The sequence below is a fragment of the Triturus cristatus genome, chromosome 4_2, assembly GCF_964204655.1.
Source record: "Triturus cristatus chromosome 4_2, aTriCri1.1, whole genome shotgun sequence".
Lineage (NCBI taxonomy): Eukaryota > Metazoa > Chordata > Amphibia > Caudata > Salamandridae > Triturus > Triturus cristatus.
The window spans coordinates 161,804,881-161,826,730 of record NC_140586.1 but is presented as its reverse complement, the minus strand read 5'-3'; the positions used below and the strand labels follow the sequence as shown (position 1 = coordinate 161,826,730).

The 21,850-nt window shown below is 50.3% G+C and overlaps 1 protein-coding gene across 2 annotated transcripts in view; it reads left to right on the top strand.

Annotated features, from left to right (window-relative positions):
• The first annotated feature begins 6,420 nt into the window (after positions 1 to 6,420).
• LOC146833254 (transmembrane protein 198-like) overlaps positions 6,421 to 21,850 on the top strand; it is a 109,677-nt gene continuing 94,247 nt past the window's right edge. Inside the window, exon 1 of one of the 2 annotated variants that reach the window (XM_085600910.1) lies at positions 6,421 to 6,664. The gene's annotated coding sequence lies outside the window, so the exon portion shown is untranslated. Of the gene's footprint in view, positions 6,943 to 21,850 lie in introns of both variants that reach the window. The other variant, XM_085600909.1, reaches the window with a different exon arrangement.

Below are 21,850 nucleotides of genomic sequence, written 5' to 3'. Positions count from 1 at the left end.
CTCCTGGGCAGTGGGGTCCAGGGCGTCCCTTGAGTACAATGCAGCATAAAAGTCCCCGAAGAGTTCTGCCTTGGTCGCGTCGTCGTGCTGCAGCAAGCCGGCGGCATCCCTTATGCCCCCTATGTACTCCCTCTCCCGCTTGTGGCGTAGCTAACGGGCCAAGTGCCTCCCCACCTTATTCCCCTAGGAGTAGGAGAGATGACGAAGCTTCAGAAGGGTGAACTCAGCCCTGTTGGTATAGTGGGCCCGAAGTTTGCCCCTGATAGCCGTAAGGGAGCGCAACGTCTGCCTGGACGGGTTGGCTTTATGCGCCTGCTCCAGTGTTGAGAGCTCCCCCTCCAGTGCCTCCCGCTCCACCCTCCGCAGCCGATTAAGCGCCGCATTGAGGACCAAGCAGCTACCCAGGATTGACGCCTTGAAGGCGTCCCAGGTAGTGAAGATCGATGTGTCCCGAACCGGGTTGAGCTGAAAGAATTCCCGGATCCCCTTGCGGAGGTCGTTGCAAGAAGACTCGTCCCGCACCAGTGACGCCGGAAAATACCATCTGCGCGGCGCAGTCCACTCCGGAGCCCACTGAAGGCCCAGCGCCAGTAAGCTATGATCAGAGACGGAGAGGGGAAATATCTTCGCGTCCCTCAGAGACCCCTGGAGGGACTGGCTATAGAAAACATGGTCAAGGCGGGAGTAAGAGTTGTGCACGTGAGAAAAGAAGGTGTAATCACGAGAGAGGGGGTGTAGAGAGCGCCACCCGTCCAGCAAACCAAGCTCCTCAAACCGCTGACGCGTCTCCTCAGAGAAGAGGCCGGCCTCGGCCCTCCGCTGGTGAGAACAGTCCAAGTCTCTGTCCCAGACCAAATTGAAATCGCCCATTAAAAAGATGCCGCCCTCCACAAAGTCTTCCACCGAGCGCAACAGTTCCAGGAGGAACCGGTTTTGCCCAGCATTGGGAGCATACACCACAAGGAACGTGCAAGTCCTGCCGAGGAGCACTCCCTTAACAACGAGCCATCTGCCCTCCTTATCGCCACGCACCCCCAGAGGTTGAAACTGAAGGGTCGAACGAAACATCAGGGCCACTCCCCTGTGCTTCGACGACGCTGAAGACCTGTAAATAAGAGGGAAGTGCCTATGCTTGAGATGGGACTCGTCTCTCCGGGCCAGGTGCGTCTCCTGGAGTCCCACCACATCCAGGTGGTGATCTAGAATGTATTTCCAGACCTTCTGGCGTTTCTGTGGAGAGTTCAGCCCCTTCACATTCCAGGTACCTAAGGTAACAGGCATCCTACATTGCTCCCCTCTCCCTTCTCCGCCAGATCTCCCCCTTCACTCCTCCGCACAGGCACACATCCTCCAGCGCGACCAAGACTCCCTCTCCAAATTAGGACCAGCAGCGCCCCGCTGAACCATTGCTCTCGAAGCACAGCATCGGGAGACTCCAGGTCATTTTCTAAGTTGTCATGCGTCCCATCGGACCTATCAGCCAGTAGTCGCCTCACCTCCTGACATGGCAAGTAGACCAAGGACCCCAGCCAATTCCACCTCCCACTACCCCGTCTGCAGCTAAGACGTACACAGCCATTCACTCCAGAACCTCCCTCCTTGCCCCCCCAACAGACACCCCCCACACCGCTCGCACACGCCACCCCTGGCCGCCACCACTGGACCCTCCCGTCCCCACACCCAACCCACCCCCCCCTCTCCTGGAACCCCCCCAACCAGGGTCCCACCCAAAAAAAATAACTTGGAACAAAAATAAACCCAACAACCCCAAGGCCGGGACCACTGTAGTTATCCCCCAAGTCCAGGAGGCGGGGCCTCCGCCCTCACCCCTCCAGCGAACAGGTCCAGGGTGTCTCCTCGCAAAGTACATCAATACCCAGAGGTACCTGAAAGGAGGATGGCCCTCCGGCGCCGATCAAGCTGAGGCCTCCCGGGTGGCTAGGCAGCAGAAGAAGAGTTCTGCAAGGCTGCCTCCGTCACATTCACCACCGAGGCAACCGCGGCGTCTCGCTCCTGCACGCTGGTCTCAGGGTCCGGCTGACCCGGGGCAGCAGGGCGCCCCACTCGTTGCCAAGGGAGGGAGCGCCGACGTTGCCTCCCCGGTGAGCCCCCATCCCCCAGCGAGGGGGACCCGTCGTCCAAACCAAGGAGTTCCCTGGCAGCCTGTAGAGAGCGGACCTGAACCAGCCTGTTCCGCCACCGGAAAATCAGCTGAAACGGGTTCCCCCATGAGTAGGAGATATTCTGGTCTCGCAAGAAAGACGTCACGGGGCGAAAGTCACGGCGCTTCTGCAGCGTCGACGCCGCCAGATCTTGGAACAGCTGGGGACGGTGGTCCCGGTAAAGCAGTGATGGAGTCCCTCTCGCCTTCCGAATTATACGCTCTTTAAGCTGGTAGTCGTGCACGCAAACCAGGATGTCCGGGGGAGGAGCCCCTGTCCCTCTTGGCAACCCCACGCGGTGCACCCTGTCCATCCAGACTTCGCGGATGTCGTCCTCTCCCAAAACCTGCAGAAACAGGCCCTCCACGTAGCCCCGCAGGTCCCCAGCCTCTCCATCCCATGGCACCGAGCGAATGCGGATGTTGTTCCGTCGGGACCGATTTTCTAGGTCCTCTGCATGGGCCTGGAGATCCAAGTTCTGCTCCGTGAACCGAAGAACATCTTGCTGGAGCAGATGGACTTCGCCGGCGAGCCCCATTTCGTGCTCTTCCAGGATTGCCACCCTCTCTCCAATACCATCCACGTCTCGACGTACCTCCCGGAGGTCAGAGGCCAGCTGGGAGCGGAGGCTGGTGATGTCCTCTTTGATAGCGTTGAACAGTTCCAGCATAAATGCCTTGGTGACAGGCGCATAATCATCAGGTGGCTTTGAAGAGGCACTTGCGCCAGGCGGCATCGAAGGGGTGGCACCCCGCTGCGGACCGTCTCATCCGGGTTTGCCCCCTCGGGTCTTGCCAGACATTGTGCCCTGTTCAACGGTAACTCAATGCCACCCACTGGCAGGCCACGCGTCACCACCACCGGCGCTGCTCCACTACGTGACCCTACAGTCGGGGGAAGCCGGTCACCGGGCAAGTCCACTCCCCAGTTCGTGCCAAGCGTGGGGGGTAGGCTGACACACGCCGGCCCCCAGCAGTTCAGATAGTCCAGCAAAGGGGCTGCACACCGGCCACAGGGCGACTCCTCGAACGACCCCGCTTCTTCAGGCCCCAGTCCACACTCCTCCTCCTGAGAGATCCGGCCAGCCGTAAGGGTAGTGGGGCTATGGTTCCCCAAGCAGTCGCCAGCAGGAGCCCCCAGGGGGATCGCCCACACCGCGGGCCCCAGATCGAGCTTACCGGGGCCACACGATCGGGCAGGTCACAGGCCCTCCAGCTCCTCTACGGGCGGAGCACACTCCAAGCTCCCACGCCCCAGGTCGCCACAGATGCCGTCATGCCATGTCCTCCTGTGGCCGCAGCACCATCACTGGAGCCCAGAGGGGGCCGGACGCCACCCCGCACCCTGCGTCACCGGGCCGGCCCGGTCGGATCAAACTCCGGCGCAGCAGCGCTCTAATCAGGTGGCCCCCTCAGGCTTCGCCCCCATCGCCGGGCGGGGATTCGTGCCCCCAGGCGCCCACAGCTGTGTCCACCCGCTGGGCTGGCCGCTCAGTCTCCGCCCGCTGGCCCACTGCACCACGTCGCCTCCGCCGGCATGAAGCTCCGCCCTCGGTGGGAAGCCGGGCTCCACAGCGTCAGCCCCACGTCGTAGGCGAGGTCCCGGCTCCTCCGCCAGCCGCGCCGCAGGCCGCAAACACTACGGGACAGCCAGCACCACGGGCGAATCCGCCGGCGATCTCAAACTGCCTCCGCAGCCACAGGACACCAAGCGCTACTGCAGGCAGGTCTTAGAAGTCCTCGGGAGGCCGCTAAAACAATGCTTTGAAAGTCCGGCGCCGGAGGGACCGAGGAGAGCGTCCTACTCCGTCGCCATCTTGACTCCGCCCCAGAGCAATCCTTTTTAACCTACTGACATCTGTACACGGCGATACCAAAGGGGATGATGGACGGAGCGTTAGAGCAAATCAAACACTCACCCCCAGTCAACTGATCTGGGTTTAATCCATCATCATTCTTTAGCTCACTCCACCACCCCAGTTCAGACATGGCCATATGCAAATCAGTCTGACCCTGTGCCTCATGGGAACAGTCCAGCCCGAACTGCCAAGCCATGTCTTCCCTGGACCGGAAACAAGCATCCTGGGACCGGTTTCGGGTTCATAACCCTCGTCAGCCAGGCTATCTTGAATCCAGTGGCAAAGTGAGCAAGGGACCCACGTCTGGGCATACCCTGCCAACTTAGGGCGAACAAAGCGATACCAAAGGGGATGATGGACGGAGCGTTAGAGCAAATCAAACACTCACCCCCAGTCAACTGATCTGGGTTTAATCCATCATCATTCTTTAGCTCACTCCACCACCCCAGTTCAGACATGGCCATATGCAAATCAGTCTGACCCTGCGCCTCATGGGAACAGTCCAGCCCGAACTGCCAAGCCATGTCTTCCCTGGACCGGAAACAAGCATCCTGGGACCGGTTTCGGGTTCATAACTCATCTTGAATCCAGTGGCAAAGTGAGCATGGACGGAGCGTTCGAGCAAATCAAACAAGCAACCCCCAGTCAACTGACCTGGGTTTAATCCATCATCATTCTTTAGCTCACTCCACCACCCCAGTTCAGACATGGCCATATGCAAATCAGTCTGACCCTGTGCCTCATGGGAACAGTCCAGCCCAAACTGCCAAGCCATGTCTTCCCTGGACCGGAAACAAGCATCCTGGGACCGGTTTCGGGTTCATAACCCTCGTCAGCCAGGCTATCTTGAATCCAGTGGCAAAGTGAGCAAGGGACCCACGTCTGGGCATACCCTGCCAACTTAGGGCGAACAAAGCGATACCAAAGGGGATGATGGACGGAGCGTTAGAGCAAATCAAACACTCACCCCCAGTCAACTGATCTGGGTTTAATCCATCATCATTCTTTAGCTCACTCCACCACCCCAGTTCAGACATGGCCATATGCAAATCAGTCTGACCCTGTGCCTCATGAGAACAGTCCATCCCGAACTGCCAAGCCATGTCTTCCCTGGACCGGAAACTTTTGGTTTTGTATTTACATCCCTGAATCTTTGTTCTTCACACCAATGTTTTTTGTTAATTTATAGCTCTTTACACACGTTTAATTTGCAAACTTGAATTTTGTAGCAAACACTTTCAATGTTTTTTAAACCATTCCAGTGCCATATAGTTTACAGAAACCAATAAAGTGTAGCAAAGCATCTACAAAAACAGACTTGGAGGACGTGGTTTGAACCAACCATCTTCATTTTACTGTGCCCCTTTTATAGCCAATTCTCCACATAATGCTGGACAGATGAATGTAGCTGTTTTCTAAGCGCTCACAATGTTATTAGTTGAGGATGGGGGCAAAAGAAGATAAAGTAATCTGCCCAAAATCACACCATGTGATCATAACGTGAGGAAGCCAAGATTATAACCCAGTCTTTCTGACTCAAAAGTCTACAATGATTCCGTCAGTTTGCGCAAATCTGTTTCCCAGTTAGACGTGACGCTGCTGTCTGTGACTGACTACCCTGCAGACTTAGCAGGCTCACACGTGTAGGGGTTAGTATTGAGGTTCTTGTAGTATTTCCTGAATTTGATTCGTAAAAATAACGAAGAAATCCCATCTTGCCCAAAGATGTAAAGGAGACCGCACATAAAGAGGCTCTGAAATATACAGGTAGACACTAAAGCTTTGGAAATTAGTAATGACATTGATTAGACAAGATCACGCGTTTAGCAGGTCACAGCAACTCCAAAGTGAACTTGTTCCACCCTAAAATGTATCGCTTTCGACACGCAGGCAAGAATTCCCTCCGAATTAAACAGATGGAAAAAACTCAAGAGAGCCCTGGCGCGAGCCCAGTCCCGCCAACAAGAACCTAAGCCTAGATCGTGTGCATTGGTGCTAACTTCTGAGGTCAGAGGTCAGCATCCTGCTGCTTCTGAGGAAAGGGGCGTCTCTAGTAGCCGTGGGACTTTGTGGCAGCCCACACAGCCAGCCTGGGCAGCTACGGTATAAAATTACCTCTTTTGCTCCAGACAATAAAGTAATTATCCCTCTCTGGAAGCTACCAACTTTTCACAAAGGGAAAGGGGTGTACCTCTTCCGACAATCATTATTTACCTCTGAAAACGACGACTAAGAACTGCCTGCAGTCTGTGAGATATGCTAGTGTAAGCTGTGGCTGCCACGAAATGATGGGGTGCGGGACGCCCCTGAAGCCTTCGTGAACACCCCTGGCTCCCTGAGCATCCCCCCCTCCTTAAGCAATGGTACGGTCCGAGGGTGGCAGGGCTGGTGATGTCATTCTTCAGCTGTTGGAAGAAGAGGAGATCTCCCTGGGACAGTTTGAATTCAGAAGAAAGGGGTGCTCAGTGCCGGGGGTTCCCTGGGGCTGATCGACCGACTCCTCGCTATAGGGTGCAGACTTTGGGAGGTCAAGAGACGGCCGCTCGATCTGAAAGCGCCTTTTTGGGACTGGATCTCAGTATAGCGCCGAGCCCGCAAGGGGAGCACCCAGCCATGCAGAGGAGCTGCTCTGTCTTTTCATCAGGTTTGACGCGTAGCCTGAACTGAATCCTCACTGCTCAACCGACTTTCAATATTTTTGTTTGCTGCCACGTTTAACTGTATAACCCAGACATTATCAACACAAGCAATTACAAATTAAGCTAGCCATGCAGTGCACGTTCGGTGTCTAATTTTTAAGCACGCTCGGGCGATTTTTACCTCTAAGACGTGGTGTGGGCGACACTGGCCCGGAGAGTGAAGGGCTCGTGCTGTGAGCAGCCAATGACCCCCTCTGGACGGCGAGGGACGTAGGAGGCTGCGGTAAGTACTTTACACTTTTGTCCAGCGTCTGAACCCCAAGCTTCCTGTGAGGGGCTCCAGGCGTTGGGAGGGAAGGGGTAGCTGGTTCTGTATTTTCTTGGAGTGGGCAAGGGTTGAAGGTGAGTTTGAGCTAGGAAGTGGGGAGGGGGGCTCTAAACATAACGACACCTATTGCGAGCTGCCATAATGCATTAAGTAACAATAACTCTTTTGAACTAGCTCACCATCACCAGTGCGGAGCGTCTAAGCGCTATTATTGTTCTGCAGACTCGACACTGCTGTCATTGGACTTAGAAAGTTAAGCTCGTCGTACTGGGATAAGAGTTTGTGTCCCGTGAGAGTTTAAGCCTCTAAGCTGTGTTAAATCGCTGCAAAGTTTCGTGTAACTTTTCTACGTACCTCCGATAGTTTTCACTGCTGTGGGGTATGCGCTGCCAGTTTGTTATGACTGGGGTGCTTGCATGTTGCTGGCTGTGCCGTGCCGCTTTCTGTAGGGTGAAGTTTGCACCCATGCTTTATAGACGCCTCAGCGCCCAGGGAGAGGCGAATAGTGCTATATAAATGGAACGAGGAAACTTGCACTGCTGCTGGCCTTGCTGTACACCGTGTGTGCCATGGAAGCGTGAACTGCTGCTGTGTGCATTTACTGCATAAGGACGTCGTGCACTGCTGCTGGCTGTGCTTCTGCAGCTATGTATACGATGGGAGCTAATTCTGCTGCTGGCTGTGCTTCTACAGTTCTCTATGTGATTAAAGCTTGCACTGCTGCTTGCTGTTCTGCCCACGAGAGAAGCGTGCACTGCTGCCGGCTGTGCTTCTGCAACTCTGAATGTGATCGGAGCTTGTTTTGCTGCTGGCTGTGCTTCTGCAGTTCTTTATGTGACGGAAGCTTGTTCTGCTGCTGGTTATGCTACTGCTGTTCTCGGTCATAGAAGCTTACACTGCCGCTGGCTGTGCTTTAGCTGTTGTGTGTGTGAGAGAAGCGTGCACTGCTGCTCGCTGTGCTTCTGCAGTGGTGTATGTGATGGGAGCTTGTACTGCTGCTGGTTATGCTACAGCTATTCTCTGTGATTGAAGCTTGCACTGCTGCTGGCTGTGCTTTAGCTGTTGTGTGTTATACAATCTTTCACTGCTGCTGGCTGTGCCCTGCAGTTCTGTATGTGATGGAAAATTGTTCTACTGCTGGCAGTGCTTTAGCTGTTCTGTGTGTGAGATTAGCTTGCATTGCTCCTGGCTGTGCTTCTGCAGTTCTCTATGTGAAGGGAGCTTGTTCTGCTGCTGGCTGTGCTTCTGCAGTTCTCTATGTGATTGAAGCTTGCACTGCTGCTGGCTGTGCTTCTGCAGTTCTCTATGTGATTGAAGCTTGCATTGCTCCTGGCTGTGCTTCTGCAGTTCTCTGCAGTTCTCTATGTGATGGGAGCATGTTCTGCTGCTGGCTGTGGTTCTGCAGTTCTCCATGTGATTGAAGCTTGCACTGCTGCTGTATGTGCTGTTCAGTGTGTGAGAGAAGCTTGCATTGCTCCTGGTTGTGCTTCTGCAGTTCTCTATGTGATGGGAGCTTGCTCTGCTGCTGGCTGTGCTTCTGCAGTTCTTTGTGTGATTGAAGCTTGCACTGCTGCTGGCTGCGCTTTAGCTGTTCTGTGTGTGAGAGAAGCTTGCATTGCTCCTAGCTGTGCTTCTGCAGTTCTGAATGTGATAGAAGCTTTTACTGGTGCTGGTTATGCTACAAATGCTGTCTATGTGATTGAATCTTGCACTGCTGCTGGCTGTGCTATGTGTGAGAGAATCTTTCACTGCTGCTGGCTGTGGTCTGTACTTTGTGTGATGGAACGTTGTCTGCTTGCTGTGCTTTAGCTGTTCTGTATGTGATGGAAGGTTGTTCTGCTGCTGGCAGTGCTTTAGCTGTTCTGTGCGTGAGAGAAGCTTGTACTGCTGCTGGTTATGCGACAGCTGTTCTCTGTGTGAGAGAAGCTTCCATTGCTCCTGGCTGTGCTTCTGCAGTTCTGTATGTGATGGAAGATTGTTCTGCTGGTGGTTTTGCTACAGCTCTTCTATGTGTGATTGTAGCTTGCACTTCTGCCTGCCTGTGCCGCGCCTGTTCTAGAGACAGGCAGGATCTTGATACACACAAATCAACAAGAGAGGAAGGGTTTGAAAGGAGGACTCCCAGTCCCCTTAAATCAATCATACTAATCAAAAGTAGGAGTCATCCCAGCATATCAAGCGAGGAATACTAAAGAAAGGAAAAGAAGAGAAATCTTTCTTTTACAAGAACCCTCACTCACCAACCTAGTTGGTGACATGCTTCATCATCGGGTTCCCACCCAAGCAAACAAATGTCACTAGGGTGTGCTTTGACGCCTGATTACAGCACAGCAGGTTGTTCTTTGGTGACTTGTATCCCCAAACAACAACAAAGTTATATTACAGATTTGAAGATGGGCATCCCAGTGCACCCTACAAAAGGGCATTATGTAAATTTATCATGCAGCTACCGGCAGGGGAACTTCTTTTTTTTTTTTTTTTTTTTATCAGACATATCTCCCAGATATTACATAAATATAATCTGAATGCCTTTCACATTTCAAGATATCTCTGTGAGATACATTTACCAGCAATGGTTTGTAATGGAACCCATTTATATATTGTTCATACTCCCCCTGAAAATTGGGCATGAAACGGGATGGATGTTGGACACCCCTGCATTACCAACGAAAGGGGGATGGCAAAAGGCTTATTTAATGCCGGAGTAAACAATAAAAATAGAGAAAAGCCCATGGCAACAGGCATGGACTCAACAAGAGTGGTGCCAGGGAAAGCTATACTGATGTATTTAATATGTGCATTGAGGCAACTGGGAAATGCACTGCCCAAGCACATCACCCTGAAGAGAGACCAATTACTTATAGCATGAATCACAGCCACTTGTTTTTCCAAAACAAATCGTTTTTTTTTTATGTTTCCTTTTATTCCATTGTTTAAAAAATTGGTAGATACGAACTATGTAAACATATGCAACATGTTTCGTACCTGAAGGTTCTTTCTCAAGGCCCATATGATGTGCAGTCCTCATACAAAAGCAGGGACCTAAATTTCAACTCCTGAAAGTTTCTTAGCATGGCAGTCATAATCCAACTGTTATACGGTTCCTACAGATTTAGTAGAAATGTGCATTAGCTCAACACAAATTCACAATATAGAAACTGAGGCTACCAATATCATCAGTAAAAGTTGGGTTTGCTTAGCTCACAGTTCCAATCAATCGGTAATTGTTGAGTGCAGCTACTCACCCATGAGTTCTCAAGGCACTGGCATGCAGGAGGTGGAGGCTGCAGGTCCGCTTGGCGAGATGGCTCATTCGAAGAGCCAGGTCTTGAGATCCTTCCTGAATTGTGTCAGAGATGGGGAGAGCCTGAGGTGGAGAGGCATGGCGTTCCAGGATTTGGCGGTGAAGTAGGAGAAGGATTATCTTCTCGTCTTGGTCTTGAAGATCTGATGGACGGTGGCAAGGACCAGTTGCGCAGAGCGGAGGTGTCTGGTGGGTACGTGGAATGAGAGGCTGTAGTTCAGGTATACTGGTCTGGCATTATAGAGAGCTTTGTAGGCGTGTGTGAGGAGTTTGAAGGCGATTCTTTTGTTGACTGGGAGCCAGTGGAGTTCTCATAGGTGTTTGGAGATGTGGCTGCGGTGAGAGATGTTGAGAACCAGTCTGGCTGTGACGTTCTGAACTTTCCTCAGGAGTTTCTGGGTGGTGTCTGCGTAGAGTGCGTTGCCGTAGTAGAGTCGTCTCCTTATGAGTGCCTGGGTGACCGTCTTCCTGGCCTTAGTGGGGATCCATCTGAAGGTCTTTCGAAGCAGGCAAAAAGTGTTTAAGCATGAGGAGGTGATGGCGTTGATCTGGTGGTTCATGGTAAGTGAAGAGTTCAGTATGATGCTGAGGGTTCGTGCATGGTCAGTGGGTGTGGGGGGGTCCTAGCTTTTTGGGCCACTAGGAGTCTTCCCAAGCGGAGGTGTTGGGCTCCAGGATAAGGACTTTGGTCTTGTCTGAGCTGAGCTTGAGGCAGCTGTCTTTCATCCAGGTGGCAACAGCCTTCACCCCATTATGAAAGTTGTTTCTGGCGATGGTAGGTTAGTTGGTGAGGGAGAGAATCAGCTGGGTGTCATCAGCGTAGGAAACCATGTTGAGTCTGTGGCTTCCGGCGATGGCTGCGAGCGGGGCCATATAGATGTTGCAAATTGTGGGGCTCTAGGAGGTGCCCCGAGGCACTCCACAGCTGATCACTGTGGGTTCCGAGAGGAACGGGGAAGTCTGACTCACCGTGTTCTACCGGTGAGGAAGGAACAGATCCAGTCCAGGTCTTTGTCATTGATGCCGGTGTCATGGAGTCTGGTGATTAGGGTGCAGTGAGAGACGTGTCGAAGGTGGCTAAGAGATAGAGTAGGATGAGGGCTGCCGTTTCTCCCCAGTCGAGGTGGGAGCAGGTGTAATCAGTGGCCAATAGTAGGGAAGTCTCAGTGCTGTGGTTGCTTCGTAAACCAGAATGAGAGGAGTCCAGGACGTGGTTGGCTTCAAAGAACTCGGAGAGTTGGGTGTTGATGATCTTCTTGATGTCCTTGGCTGGGAAAGGGAGCAAGGAGATGGGTCTGAAGTACTTGAGGTCTGTTGGGTCGGCTGGTGGTTTCTTCAGCAGGGGGTTGATCTCCGTGTGTTTCCAGTCGTCGGGGAAGGTGGCGGTCTTGATGGAACAGTTGATGGTGCAGCATAGTTAGGCATGATGGTGGGTGCTGTTCTGTGGAAGATGGGGGGCAGGTAGAGGTCTGTGGGGCTTTGGAGTGAATGCTCTTATGGGCTTGAGGGTGTCATCTGAAGTGAGCGGGGTCCAGTTGAGCAGGATCTGTTGAGGGTCGTCTCGTGAGGTGGTGGCGGGAGAGATGGGTGGGCCTTGGGTGTCAACGCTGTCTTACATCTGCTTGATCTTGTGGTGGAAGTAGGTGCCGAGTTTGTTGCAGAGGTTGAGGGAGGGTGGAACTTCTCTGGTCTCGCTGTATGGTTGGGCAAACTCCTTGACGATGGAGAGGAGTTCTTTGCTGCTGGGTGCGTTGGCATTGATTTGGACTTGAAGGGACATTTTCTTTAGGGTTTTGAGGCGTGTGTGATGTGCAGAGGTGGTGGCATTGAAGGCTGCGTGGGTTTCCGGGGTTTTGTTGTTCCTCCATCTCTTCTCGAGCTGTCTATAGGTGCGTCTGGAATCATGGAGGGCAGGAGTGAAACAGCTGGCTTTCTTGGAGTGTTGCTTGCCGGGTGCTATCTTGAGTAGTGCCAGTGCATCGGAGCAGTCGGAGATCAATCAGTGGAGGTCATGTGCTGAGGTATTGTAGTCTATGGATGTTGACGGTGTGGCTTCGCTGAGGGAGGCGGTGACATGTTCTTTGGTGACCTTGTTCCAGTTGGGGCGGTGGGTGCGTTGGTGTTTGGTGGGCTTACTGAAGGCGAAGAAAACAGTGGTGGTCGGTCCAGAGGTGTTCGGAGGTGGTGATGTTTTTGCTTGCGGAGAAGATGGGGTCGAGCATGTATCCTGCAGGGTGGGTCATAGAGGTGACTAGCTGCTTGAGTCCGATGTTGGCGATGTTCTCTAGAAGGGATGCTGTGTTCTAGTCATTGGGATTGTCCAGGTGGGAAGTTAAGGTCTCCAAGTAGGATGCAATCAGTGGATGCGAGAGCCTGGGGTGCGATGAAGTTGATGATGGCGTCGGTAAAGGGTGTTGGGGTTGGTCTGGACCTGTAAGAGGAGATATTCCATGGTTGCCGAAGGGTCATTCAAGTGGGTGGTCAGGCAGAAGGAGTTCTTTGGGACGATGGCGATGCCTCCTCTGGGTCGGTTGGTGCGAACCTTGCAGGTGATTTTGTAACTGTTGGGAATGGCGATGACCGGGCCCAAGCCGGGTTTTTCCAGGTTTTTGTGAGGAAGGCAATGTCTGGGGAGATAGAGTCAAGGAGGTCCCAGATTTATGTGGTTTGTCTGTGGAGGGAGAGCGTGTTGGGGAGGATGCACCTCGGCTGGTCAGGTGTGCTGTCGGTCTGGTGGCGGGCGGAGCTGTAGTCTAGACATCTTAACTCCTAACCTTTCATAACAATAGATGTTGGCAACCTTAAACATGACCACTCTGATTACCAAGGAATTTGTGGAAAAAGATCTAACACTTTCGTTAGTCACTTTTGCATGCCCAAAGTGTCACAATGAAAAGATACAAGAATACATTTTCAAATATTTATTGAAAAGATGTAATCCTTGTAAATAAAACATGAGCAGCAATTATTAAGCAGATGAAAATCATCATTGTTATAAGCATTATTAGAATGGTGAAAAACACAAACCATTCAATTGTGTTTATTGTTACTCCTTTCTATCACTAATACCTCTACACTAGCGAGAACATATCGGGAGTACCATTCTGCCAGACCTGTTGAAATGATCTAACCCAATAGCTTGGTGCAATGTGTCAGAAAGCCGGGCCCAGTGCATTAATGCATGCACCCGTCTGAGTGTGCAGTCCTGCACACATCCCTTGCACTGCTATCTTCCTTCTCAGGATGAAGGTCCGGGCCTGCAGGGCTGCATCTGTCACTGCAGTTTCCATGATAACCTCAGCGTCAAGTGTCTCTCACCGAATTCAGAATGGATGCTATTTAAATAATAAAACCCCATCCTTATCGTACTGTGCCAGAGGTGCAGAACAGTGTCTTTAGTTAGTCTGCAAAGAACAAGTTGTCTCCTACGAGCACAAAAATATAACAAGGGCATCATGTTCTAGTATGTGTTACTGAAACTAATTGTGCAGACTACAGGGCGACAATATCTACCAGGAATAACTCTGTGCATGGCAATTTCTCCTATTAGGGAAAAACATGTGCAAACCACCATTACAAAAATGTGCCAAGTTAAAAAGAAAAGCTAATGTGGAGGCTAAATGTAAGCTCTACAACACTCAGTCTGTTCCAGGAAAAGAATGAGAGCAATGTACAGGATGTTCATATTTCATCACCTGCCTTCATTTATTGTAGAGTAGGGGGTGTCCAAGTAAGTCTAGACGGGACACATCCCTGACTAGCTCAGTGGTTTCCATTTGTATTTAATATATTTACATGTGTCCAGTGTGAATTTCCTGAAAATGCTCCATGTATCTGGCCATCCTGGCCCTATGTTGGACACCCCTGCTGCAGCTGGTGCACTGTCCCAGCTTACTGTACTACAAAGGGCCCGTAGACTTAGTGGTTTAAAGTTTGACATTATTTTGATCCTTTACTAAATTGCTTTGTATTGTTATGGCACGCTTAACTTCTCAAACTTATTTTTATTAGGTCTGATGGGAGAAGCGGAGATCTTTTGATTGATATATTATATGTGTGTGTATATGTATGAATATATATTTTATATATATATATATATATATTATATGTATTTATATATTCTCACATACTCAATTACAGGGGCTTTCAATCAACCCCTTTGTTTGTGTCCACTGCAGTATGGGGCACAGGGTCAGCCCACTTCAGCCGATGGCTTACATAACTGGGAGGCATGGCCTTCTGTTCCTGCACAATGTGTACGTCTGTGCAGTAGCTTCCCTTACAGCGAAGGACCAGTGATGCAATGCGTGCATTTACATAAATATACTTTGCCTTTTTAGACAATACATATATTCCTACAATGCGGGCCTTCATAAACAAGCCATCCACACAAATAAGCACTGGCAAATCCAAAAGGTCCAGCAGCCAATGTCGGCCCTATTGTTTTTGCCAGTGCTCGTTTTAAATATATTGTATGGATGTTTCTGAATTCCTTTTCTCGTATTAGGTTTATAAACCTTTCATCGTCTTGTTTGGAAACATCGCAATAGCAGTGTGAAGCAAGATTTGTAACGAACCATATGTCAGGCTTTTACCATACCTGGATGTAATGCTACTGTGTATGAGGGAAGCTTGTGCTGCTGCTGTATGTGCTGGGCTGGTCAATGTGCGAGAAGCTTGCATTGCTGCCTGCGGACTACATATGCGAGTGGTTTGCACTGCTGCTGCACCATCTGTACATCTTGCTCTGCAAGGTTCTTACACCGATGCCGCTGCGCCTGTTTGTGGGTGAGGTGAAGCTTACATGGCTTTTGCTTGTATTTTTGTCTGCTCTGTGAGTGAGGGAAGCCTGTGCTGCGTCGCTGTCTTTACTCTGCCTCTTCAGTGTGAGATGTGCGCTCACGCTGCTGCTTCCTGTGCTGCGCCTGTGGTGTGTATGAGGGGAGTCTACAGTGCTACCGCCGGTGCTCTACCCCGATCTGCCCGATGACTCTGTGATTGACGCTTGCACGCCTGGTGTCTTTGTGCGAGTTAAATCTGCCCGGCTGTCTGTGCTCTACCTGTTCTGTGTGAGAAATGCTTGCACTGTCACTTCCTGTGCCGTGCCTCGAGGGCGTAAATTGAAAAGAATAAGAGTCGGTGCCCAAATTTTATTCTGGCGAATGTGCTTCACCCCTGGGTTGTTCACTTCTGGTGCATATGGTGCACCACGGTGTGTGAGGGCTGCTCACTTCTCGTGCCTGTGCTTGCACCTCTGTCATTGTGCGTGAGGACTGGTCACTTCTGGTGCCTGTGCTGCACGTCTCTGTGTGTGAGGGCTGCTCACTTCCGCTGCCTATGATGTACCCTTTCTATGCATGAAAGACGTTAGAACGGTTGCTGCACGTGCCCATGTGCTTCAACGGCTGAATAGCATCTGCCATGCGAGGGCCCGGGGCTCAGAATGTCTGCTGTGTGGCTAACCTCGGGGGTACCAACTGCCGAGGCCCAGCCCCCGCTCCAGTCCCCATCACAAGAAGAAGCCCAGTGCCATGGCCGCGGCCTTTCTTCTACTCGTTCCTGGACTGAAATCCTCGTCCCCTCTCCTCACAACCTTTTAGGCAGACAGGGCTAGCTTGCGCCCACCCTTAGCCAGAATTCAAATTCTCATGTTGGATTTGGCGCTTTGGATTCATATGTAAACACGAGAATATCCCAGCGTCTTGGTTAATTGGAGCAGAAAAAATGAGAGTGCATAATTTAAAATAGGACTTTGGCTTTGAGGGCTATGATTTGAATAGACCAATCGGAGGCCAGATGGCCCACGCGGTTGGTTTAATTTTGAACAATGCATTCTATTGGTTACCACGGACGCCGGCCGAAGCAGACGAAGAGTAATTCTTGATTATAACACCAATAATAACTTTTTTATGTAGCGCTTCAAAAAACTCCTCTTTTGTTTCTAAGCACTTAACACTGCTAATAAATTGTGTCGCTATAAGACAATCCAGTAGTTCCCAATTTACTGACCTCGATTTGGTAGAACCCCGGCGTGCCTTAATTTGAACTAAATAAATGTCACCTTCTAGTTTTCAGCTCACTGAGCCACCAATATGCTCTGTAACCCTGTGATTGGCCTAAGGGATTATTAATTGTTTGAATACAGTATTAATACCAATTTTTGACAAGGGTATAAAAAGGCGTTTTGCCTGCCAACTTCCTCTGCCTTAGACTCCAGCGTATTTTCTATGCTCTGTGGAAAACTGAGTACTAATGCCAGCCTTAACTACTCACATTTGGTAGGGGGGCGCTCTCCTGCCAGGAGTACCGTTCCATTGAAAAGACAGACCCTTGTATAATGCCCATGGACTGAAGACCACCATGCCTATGAGGGACCACCCAGCACATTAGCCCATTAATCCTGCCACCTCCCATGAATTTAGGCAGCCAGAAGTGGGGAGGGCGCCAGCACCTGTGGTGGCTGCGGGAAGGGCTGGGTTTACGGTCATTTACATGACGGGTCTGATCGAGCTGGCATGGGGACCTGGGGGGGACTGAGTGTAAGAGTCCTCGTTGACGTGGGTTTCGCCTCGTGCCTGATCTTCGCAACGCCCAGCATGAGTGCCATGGCAGAGCCCCGTCTCCGCACCATGCTCCTGGGGAGGCTGTCCTGTACAGCTCGTGCCGGACAACAAGCACCATTAAGGTCGGTCTGGAAGGTGAACTGCGGCGTTACCATCGTGCGTCACGCGGCGGTATGCGTCCACCCTCACCTGGTCACGGAAAGGGCCGCCTTCACGACCTTTGGGGGGGGGGGGAGGGATCACTGGCTCCGCCACCACTTACTGGTCGAGAGAATGTTGGTAAGCTTCAGGACAGCCAGAAGTGATGGTCCCAGAAAGGGCACAAACTCTGACAGCAATCGTTTTTAGGAATCCCTATTGTCGGGTTGACAGGTTCTACGGAAGGGCTCATTCATACCCACCTGCAGCGTCACCTGCATTTCACCCTGGAAGACTAGCCGTGGAAATCCGGCATCTGCCAGATGCGTCACCGAGTCTCTCTGTCAACAATGCGGTCACACCCGGGCCCATCTACCTTACAACGTGCTCGGTGCTTTGCGGAGTGACGTGGCTTGCCTCCTTCGTTAGATACGCCGCCATCCACCTGAGACCGAAGGCGGAAAGCCCAGGTAACAATGGGGTAGGGTGACCAGGCGTCCGGGATTTACTCGGACACTACCGGGTTTTCACCAGCTGTCCCGGCAGATTTCGGCAATTTTGGTTCATGTCCCGGTTTTTAGAGGGAGTGCACTGAAACCAGTCAGGGGCACTTATTGGGTTTTCTAAAATCGTGCTAGTAAGCATCTGTTATATGTTATCAATTTAAATAACCGGTATGATGCTGGTTTTAATAATTACATTTTATTTATTTTCTTAGTGCTTCTTCTGTGTTCCTATGCTGATAAGAGTTGTCATTCTGCGCAGCACCGTTGACGTGAACTTGTAGTCCTTCTTCTATTTTTTGCAAAATGTCTCGGTTTTTAGTTCTGAAGATCTGGTCACCCTGCAATATGGGGTTGGGGGGAGTTTGAAATCAGAGGGGTAACGTGTTTCGGTGGGCAGGATATTGGATATTTAAGAGGATTTGTTAGGAGGTTGTCGCTTGTGGCAATGGCCACTGGAATTATGCGGCATGAAAAGGCACATTATGCAGTGTAATGCGCCATATTCTGTGATGGTATTCCTTCTCTATTTTGTCGCTTGTTAACACTGTCTGGCCAAAGGTTTCACCTCATTTGTACTAGTTAAACCCCAAACTACCGCAATAAACAACTGAAAGATGACTAGTCATACTCTACAATGGGCCTTCCATTAGCACAGCAGCATATGTCGCCACTTTTAGTAACTTTTGGTGCGTTTGGGCTGGAAATAACATTTTACGTGGCAAATTCAGAAAAATAAACTATGTGCAAGCATTACCTTAGACACAACAACAAAGGATATGGTAGTGGAAGCCACAGTGCTTAATTTGTATAAAAAAACGAAGAAAATAAGTGACCGGGCCCTTGTTAGGAGGCCACTGCAGATTGCACCACCCATTGCCCTTGCCAGCGCCGCCAATGACAGAACCGACACAACCACTAACCGTCACGCAATACAAGTTGACCTATTCAGACTATTCCGGGCTCCCTAAAGTAGAAGAGTGGTATGGGTTGCAGGTATTAGTCTTTTTTAAATGCATACGGAATTAATAAAACACTTGTTGTGTTGAGCTCTAATTTAGATAAACAGCGCCACCATGTGGCAGACTGTCATAAGTGCTAGTGTTGACAATTAAGTGCCGTGCTGGAAACCACTGGTTCAAATTATGCACTGCTGGAAGGATGTGAATTGAGATTTCAGAAAGGTTGATAGCAGGCCATGACCCCTCACAGTTAGTGTTGTCTTGTCTTCACACGTCTCAAATGTAGATAGCGGGGTCCATCAAAAAGCTGCATTATGTCACACAGAAAGCAAAAGAGGCTTCCATCCTTTAGCAAATGGAGGCCTCAGCAATGTTCTTAATGAGAGACAGAGTGGGCGATTTCATGGAGTTTGGGGAGTACCAAGACTTCAAAGAGCAAGGTTTAGATACTGCTTCCAAATCCAAGATGGCACCCTTAGCATACGCAGGTGCTTTCAAGAGTTTTTTCATTGTTTCTTATGTTGATTGGGCTTGTCCCTTTGTTTCTGCAGCGGTTTAAATTGGCATGTTGGTTTCTTCTTGTTTGTATCTTGCTATTCCAACCTTACATGAACAGCAGCACCTCCAAGGCCCTGGCATTCCAATGCTATGAGTGCTAAGAGACGAGCCATGGGCAGACCCAGGCACACGTCCAACCGCTACCCAAAGCTCAAAATGTAGGGACCAAAGGGGCGATGCGCTGGCTGGGGTACTCGCACTCCCTACTCTCCCTGAGCAAGCCCAGGAGGCAAGCGGCGTATTCAACATAAATAAGTTAAACTGTGTTCAAATCGGTCTCTAGGGGCATGTCTTACTAGAAGAATTGTAGATGGGACAAAACAGCTTTAGGGCAGCGCGACCGGTGCGGCCGCACTGGGCGCTGGCCTGTGGAGGGGCGCTGACCTCCGGTGGGGAGCTGAGTTTATCAATAATTTATGATTGGAGAGATGAGGGGCACTTTTGCCCGGTGAAAGTTAGGGAATCGGAGGAGGGGGTCATGGGGTGTGGGGGTGCCAAAAAATGATTGTCGCACCGGCGCCACCAGTGCTAAAACTGGCCCTGCCACTTCCATTGCTTCCCCATAGCTCTTCAATGTAGAAATGAATCGCTACAGCTGGAACCTGGCTTGGCCAGTCAGCCCACAGCCCGAGAAGCGACAGAGCATCAGCTGGCTCAAACTGAGAGCCTCTGTCTGAGGCCACCTCTGCCTGAAAACTCGCCCTGCATCACAGATCCAACATAGGCCAACCTGCAGCCCGTAATGAAGTACAGGGGAAAGCCTCTAGGCACTTTGTGAGATAATACACGGTGACTGTCCACCCTGGACACTAAGACGTATGTAGGCACCAACCAGATCCAGCCACACTTTTTAAAGTGGTACTCGCCACAAACGTAGATACCTCGGTTTCTGCTCTAGCTTGCCTCAACAGTAGCGTCAATGAATCGCTCTAAATACTGGGCCATTAAGGCAGCTGTTAGAGCCTGTACTCGTCTGCCATTGTGATTCTCAGAGGGTGACTATGCACCCTGCCCGGACTGCCGATTGGGGCAGAAGCAGTACACCTCGAGAGACTTTCTCTGAAGGTCGGTGGTCTGCCGAAGGGGGGAGGGGCAGGAAGCTCCTTACACTGGGACTCTAGTGACGTGCCACTCCTGGTGTTCGCACTGGGGTTCAACAGCGTCATGTAGTGCCTCTTGGGAGGCATGCTTCACCCCTTTCTGTGGTGCGACCAGATATGTTCCAAAACAACAATAACCCATGCGCACCTCCACAGCATGTCACATATAGACTAACTGCATTTCAACCATGCACTCTGACGGACGTCCAGGAACCGGAAACAAAGTGGAGCACTTCGCGTCCTCGCGGGTGTATGCAGCAATACATAAACCATGCAACCCACAACTATTGTTGCCCCTGCACCAGGGCAGTCAAGGCTTCTCTCAGGTAACACTAAACCCCCTGCTTTTCACTGGTGAGTTTATGAAAAGAAACAATGGCTCACGTGGATTAATAGGCAATAATGTAATATACTTCAAAAAATAACAGTCAAAAAAGAGGGTTAAACATGACGGCAGAAAGAAAAGTTGACCCAACACATTGCAATTTTGATAGAAAACATTTTTTGTATTTATAGTGAAAGAGTTTGTTTAAAAGTTAAGAACAATCTCACGTACATAGTTGAAACAAATGACAATCTTAATACATAATTATCAAGGGTGTCCCAATGAAACCAGTGATTAAACAAAACAAGTGACAAATAGTGCAACATAAAAAGGTTTCAATTGATCATTACAAAGGCGATCATACAAAGATGAAAAAAATATATAGTTATCAACACTTTATTATTATAAGTGTCAGAGAATGATTCGCCTGTCTCGTATACGGCGTTTCGACCCTGTCTGAAATAAAGGGTCTCTTCAGGACAGTTTTTTGTGAAGGGACACCTAAAAATTAAATGAAAATACTGTCAGGGTGAATTGCTCTCTTTTATATGAAAAAGATATTAGAGCAATATTGTTTGAACTATCTACCTGATCTGCAAGCGTATTGGTTAACGTGAATGTTTCTAGTGTCACCGTGCTCAACGTGAATAAAATAACTCACAGGGCGCCCGGCCGGGTGCTACAAACATGAAGGTTAGAAAGTTGTTAATACTACGAATGGGATCTGCGAATGCACACTCTTGCCCATATGCACATGTTGCACTTACCCCTATAGGAGACAACTCAAGAAGAGGCTGATATTCATTCGTTTTTCAGTGCTTATACAGTAATAAAGAAATCTCACCGCGGAAATCAATTAATTTGCGGGAAGATGGAGGAAGCCGGATTGGCAGACTGCATGATAGCTGTCGTTTGTTTCGAAGTTTTCAATAAACTGTATCAAAAGTAAAGGAGAACGAAGGGTCTCAAGAAAGGGTTTCCAAAATATACATTGAAAGCACTTATTAGTGATATCAGAAAGCGTCCATACCTCAAATTTCACCGCAAAACGCTTCAGCAGGAGAACGGCGTTCAATCTGCCTGGTACGATTACAGCGGTTGGTGGAGGAGGAACTGTCTTTAAAGATGATTGGGCGTGGGGCAGCGAATCGAAATGACGCATCTACGATGCGGAAACAGAACGGTGTATAACGTGTTGCTAAGCAACTAGGACACCTCATTCGAATGCGAGCACTAAGGGTTTGATATTGTCAATAAAGTTTAAAAATTACAATAACTACTCAGCTTGGGCTACGGGGACACTTATAAATCATAAAGGACAGAATAAGCACATAGTCAATTTTGCCATCGATTATGGAAAAAGAGCAACGACGCATGCCCCGACCAACTGGTGTAGGGTTGTCTTTTCCC